This window comes from Amblyraja radiata, chromosome 14, assembly GCF_010909765.2.
Source record: "Amblyraja radiata isolate CabotCenter1 chromosome 14, sAmbRad1.1.pri, whole genome shotgun sequence".
NCBI lineage: Eukaryota > Metazoa > Chordata > Chondrichthyes > Rajiformes > Rajidae > Amblyraja > Amblyraja radiata.
The window spans coordinates 5,895,595-5,901,607 of NC_045969.1; positions in this window are offsets into that span (position 1 = coordinate 5,895,595).

Genomic DNA, 6,013 nt, shown 5'->3' on the forward strand with positions numbered 1-6,013 from the left:
TTTGTAAGTTTCTATAAGACCCCCCCTCAATCTTCTAAATTCTAGCGAGTACAAGCCGAGTCTATCCAGCCTTTCTTCATATGAAAGTCCTGACATCCCAGGAATCAGTCTGGTGAACCTTCTCTGTACTCCCTCTATGGCAAGAATGTCTTTCCTCAGATTAGGAGACCAAAACTGTACGCAATATTCCAGGTGTGGTCTCACCAAGACCCTGCACAACTGCAGTAGAACCTCCCTGCTCCTATACTCATATCCTTTAAAATGATATATAATATAATTTAAAAAATGTATATAAATATAAATTGTCCCTAGTGTGCGTAGGATAGTGCTAGCGCACGGGGCGATCGCTGGACGGCGCGGACTCGATGGGCCGAAGGGCCTGTTTCCGCGCCGCATCTCGGGACAATCAATCAAAATGCAAGTCTTTACATTTTTGAAAAGAGATTGAATTGGATATCTGCTAGAAAAATATATACACAGGCTGCTAATTAAAGAGCAAGAGCTATGATTGACTGCAGTTGTGATTAGCTGCAGAGATTTTTTTTCTCCTTCTGTCCTCGGCGCGGTGCTGAAGATGATTTATATCTACAATATTTCTGCTCGTTGACGCCAAAGAGCAGCGCACCTGCTGTTACAATCCGGAAAACGCATTTCATTCTCCCTTCCCCACTCTGTTCACGGCAGAGAGATCACCAGAAGCTGATTAGTGAGGAGTTACCGCACCAGTGCAATCAGCGGCGGCGCTGTGAATGGAAATGAAGAGCAGGTACAACGTGAAGAACTGACAACTCCAAAAAAATGGACAAGACGCTGAAGCTACACGAGCAACAGGGCGTTCAATTAGAACTCGCACTTTTGAGCGCTGTCTGATATTTATATTTAATGATTTTTTTAACCTGGATTAAATTTTATGCTCAGCGTGGGTCAGGAACGACGGCAACAGAGAATAGAAGTTTAGGACCTGTCCCACGAGCATGCGACTGCATGCGGCAAGCGCGACTTAACGTGGTCGCTTGAGCCCTACGGCCTCGCGGGATCGGCCTCACTTCGATCGCCGGAGACGTATGGAGTTGTGTGCGGGGCTGGTCCCGACATCGCGCAGGGCTCCGAAAAACTCACACTGTCCTGCTCAACGGCCTGCCGGCCCGCAGCCGCATTGAGGCTGTACGCACCGCCTCGACGGGCGTGCGCAGCGTCTCGACGGCGTACGCAGCGTCTTGACGGCGTAGGCCTAGCGCGAACTTCCCGCGGACTTCGCTCGAACTTCACATCAACTCGTATGGGATCACTCGAACTCCGCGCGGCCCCCCGCTTCTGGTTTGGTCGCGCTTGCTGCAGGCCCTTTAGTATTAGTTAGTGTTAGTTATCAGTTATTGTTAGTATTGGTGTAGGATAGCGTTAAGGGCCTGTCCCACTTACGCAACTTTTTCGGCGACTTGCCAGCACCCGTCATAGTTCATAGCAGGTGGCCGAAAATTTTCAACATGTTGAAAATCCAGCGGGGACCAGAACAAGGTACGACACTTTGGCGACTACTCGCGACCATAGAGGCTTCACCCCGCGACATGTCGCCTGTATGGTCGCGAGTCGTCTCCTCAGTCGCCCAAAGAGTCGTAGCGTCTTTCTGGTCGCCGCTGGATTTTCAACATGTTGAAAATTTTCAGCGAGCTGCAACGACCTATGACGGGTGCCGGCAGTCGCCAAAAAAGTCGCGTAAGTGGGACAGGCCCATTAGTGCGTGTGAGTGTGGGTTGGTGGTCAGTGCAGACTTGGTGGGCCATCGATCCTGTTTCCACGCAATATCTCTAAATAAGAGCACAGAACCCGTTCCCGTTTCGGACAAGCTGGTGTTTCCTGGGTTCGATCCTGACTATCGGTGCTGTCTGTATGGAGTTTGCATGTTCTCCCCGTGGCCCGCGTGGGTTTTCCCCAGGAACTCCGGTTTCCTGCCACATTCCAAAGACGTGCGGGTTTGTAGGTTAATTGACTTGGTAAGATTGTAATTTGTCCCCAGTGTGTGTGGGGCAGCGTTAGAGAGTGGGGATCGCTGGGCGGCGCGGACCATTTCAGACAGGTAGCTATTTCCCGAGTTCGATCCTGACTATGGGTGCTGTCTGTACGGAGTTTGCAACCTTCTCCCCGTGACTGCGTGGGTTTTCTTCGGGTGCTCCGGTTTCCCCCCGCACTTCAAAGACGTGCAGGTTGGTAGGTTGATTGGCTTCTGTAAATTGGCCTTTGTGTGTAGGATAGAACTAGTGTAGGGGTGCTCCTTGGTCAATAGACAATGGACAATAGGTGCAGGAGTAGGCCATTCGGCCCTTTGAGCCAGCACCGCCATTCAATGTGATCATGGCTGATCATCCACAATCAGTACCCCGTTCCTGCCTTCGCCCCAAAACCCCTGACTCCGCTATTTTTAAGAGCCCTATCTAGCTCTCACTTGAAAGTATCCAGAGAACCTGCCTCCACCGCCCTCTGAGGCAGGGAATTCCACAGACTCACCACTCTCTGTGAGAAAAAGTGTTTCCTCGTCTCCGTTAAAAAAACGTGGACTCGGTGGGCTGAAGGGCCCATTTCTACGCTGTATCTCACGCTGTATAGACCGCATTATTGCCCACGCCACCACGTCTCACCACGAGACGAGTAAATGATGTCGCGTAAATGACGTGCAAATAACTCCCAAGTGGGACAGGCCCTTTAGAAACGAAGAGGTGGATAGAGACTTATAAAGGACTGTGTACCAAGGAACTGCACATGCTGGTTTACACTGAAGACAGACACAAAATGCTGGATGTAACTCAGTGGGACAGGCAGCAACTCTGGAAAGAAGGAATGGGTGACATTTTGGGTCGAGACCCTTCTTCACCCATTCCTTCTATCCTTCTATGGCGCCTGTCCCGCTGAGTTACTGCAGCAATTTACGTCTGTTTTTTCTAAAGGATTGAATGGCATCAAATCTCCCCTTTGAGCTTTGGTTTGACTACAATTGTGTGCAGTTTATGTATACTGTATTTTTTATTAATGTTTATTTATTATTCATGCTTATTGTTTATTATTTAGTGTTGTGTACTGAGGTAGAGTGAAATGATTTGGTTTGATTTGACTTGCACGCTGCCCAATCAAAGATTAAATGTAATCATTTACGCGTCACGTGGTGAGACGTGGTGGCGTGGGCAGTAATGCGGTCGCGCGCGGCGCCCCAGGATTTTGGGATTCACAAAATCTTCGCGCGCCACCTGCGTGACGTGCAAATGACGCCCAAGTTGGACAGGGCCTCAAAGGTCTGAAGAAGGGTTTCAGCCCGAAACGTTGCCTATTTCCTTCGCTCCATAGATGCTGCTGTACCCACTGAGTTTCTCCAGCATTTTTGTGTACCAAAGATCAGATAATACCAAAGGGTCTTGTCCCGAAACGTCACCCATGAATGTATGAATGAATGAATAAGTTTATTGGCCAAGTATTCACATACAAGGAATTTGCCTTGGTGCTCCGCCCGCAAGTGACAACATGACATACAGTGACAGTTAGGAATGACACATAAAACATTAAATATTAATAATAAAACATTATCGATTAAACATGTGAATTAAATAAAATACCAGAACAAAAGGAGGCTACAGATTTTTGGTTATTGAGTAGAGCTACCGCTCATGGAAAAAAGCTGTTTTTATGTCTGGCTGTGGCAGCTTTGACAGTCCGGAGTCGCCTTCCAGAGGGAAGTGATTCAAAGAGTTTGTGGCCAGGGTGAGAGGGGTCAGAGATGATCTTGCCCGCTCGCTTCCTGGCCCTTGCAGTGTACAGTTCATCAATGGAGGGAAGGTTGCAGCCAATAACCTTCTCAGCTACTCGGACGATTCGCTGCAGCCTCCGGATGTCGTGCTTGGTGGCTGAGCCAAACCAGACCATGATGGAGAAGGCGAGGACAGACTCTACGGTGGCCGTATAGAAGTGGACCATCATTGCCTGTGGCAGATTGTGCTTCCTCAGCTGCTGCGGGAAGTACATCCTCTGTTGTGCCTTTTTGACTGTGGAGTCGATAGTGGCCCCCGACTTAAGGTCAATAGACAATAGACAATAGGTGCAGGAGTAGGGCATTTGGCCCTTCAAGCCAGCACTGCCATTTAATGTGATCATGGCTGATCATCCCCAATCAGTACTCCATTCCTGCCTTCTCCCCATATCCCCATGACATTGCTATTTTTAACAGCCCTATCTAGTTCTTTCTTGAAAGCATCCAGAGAACCGGCCTACACTTTTTCTCACAGAGAGTGGTGAGTCTGTGGAATTCTCTGGGGCAGATAATTCCACAGACTCACCACTCTCTGTGAGAAAAAGTGTTTCCTCGTCTCCGTGAGGTCCTTGGAGATGATGGTTCCCAGGAACTTAAAAGACTCCGCAGAGATGCAGCCCGTCCCGCTGTGTTACTCTGGCATTTTGTGTCTATCTTCGATGTAAACCAGCATCTGTAGTTCCTTCCTGCGCATCAGATAATATTAAACATAAACACAAACTAAACTCCTGGAATTGATGTGCCCCTGCTAAGATTATTCTCTGTTTTCCAATTTGTGCTCTAACGTGCAGAGTGTACACTGATTGGTGCCTTTATTTATGAGGTAAATGCAGTACAAATGCATAAACCATCTGAATTGTTCAAATGAAATTCCAGCCTTTAATTCAACCCATTGCCTGAACTGATAAAGAACCTGAAACCTTTGATTAGATTTCTGCCTGGAATTCTCTCCGCACCATCCATTATTCCACACACAGATTCCTTGACTCTCAGTTAAACCTGTCCATTGAATTCCGAGTATCTATTATTCAATAGAAATTTCATATAAATTATTTGAACCACTTGGTTAGATATCAGCCTTTCCACCCTGGCTGTTCCACGCGCCTTTGATCTGTTTGCTTTTACTTTTGCTTCTCGGGTCATGAATGTTTTAATATTCCACAGTCACGGAGACAAATAGCAGGCAACAGGCCCTTTGGCCCCTCTAGCCCGCGCCGATCAAATGGCGCAGCGGTAGAGTTGCTGCCGAAAGGGCCTGTCCCACTGTACGTTTGTTTGTAAACTGTCAGCATAGGCAGTCTTTGATTGTGTTAATACTCTATGTTTATTTTTATTTTTTGAATAAAAGTAGTTTCATAAAAAAAAAAAAAGAAAAATAAAACTGTACGAGGTAATTCAAGAGTTCTCCCGGGTTTTCCCCTGATTTGAACTCGGTGAATGTCCGTAGCGGGTCCGTGGATGTCTCGGAGAGGCTCGTACGAGTAACAGTATCCGGTAAACTCGTGACGTTTTTTCAACACTGTGAAAAATGTCCACCAGTAAAAAAATACTTGTGATGAAATTTTGTTTCACTTTTTACTTGTACGCGCCGCTACGAGACATCCACAAACTCCTACGGACCCGCTACGGACATTCTCCGAGTTCGAATCAGGGGAAAACTCGGGAGAACTCTTGAATTACCTCGTACAGTGGGACAGGCCCTTTATACAGCGCCAGAGACCCGGGTTAGATCCTGACTATGGTTGGTGTCTGTACGTAGTTTGTACGATCCCCCCCCCCCCCACCCCCCCCATGACCTGCGTGGGTTTTCTCCGGGTGCTCCTGTTTCCCCCCACACTCCAAAGACGTGCAGGTTTGTCTGTTTATTGACTTCTGTAAACCGTCCCCAGGGTGTAGGATAGTGTTAGGTGATCGTTGATTAGTGCAGACTCAGTGGGCCAAAGGGCAAGTTTCCACACTCTCTGTGTGAACTAAACCAAACTCAACCCAACCAAGAATCGCAACAAACCATGTTATAGGGTCATAGAGTCATGGAAACAGGCCCTTTGACCACATCATCGGCGATCACTCGAAACGAGTATGACTGTCTTCTTATATGGAGGACGCCTGTGCGTGACTTTAACGTGGGGAGACTGGTGCAAAGACAGCCACCCTGTTAATCCTGGCCAAATTGGAGAGGCTAGGACACTAAAATTGAGTAAAGGCTTTTGGGCTGCTAGGCCA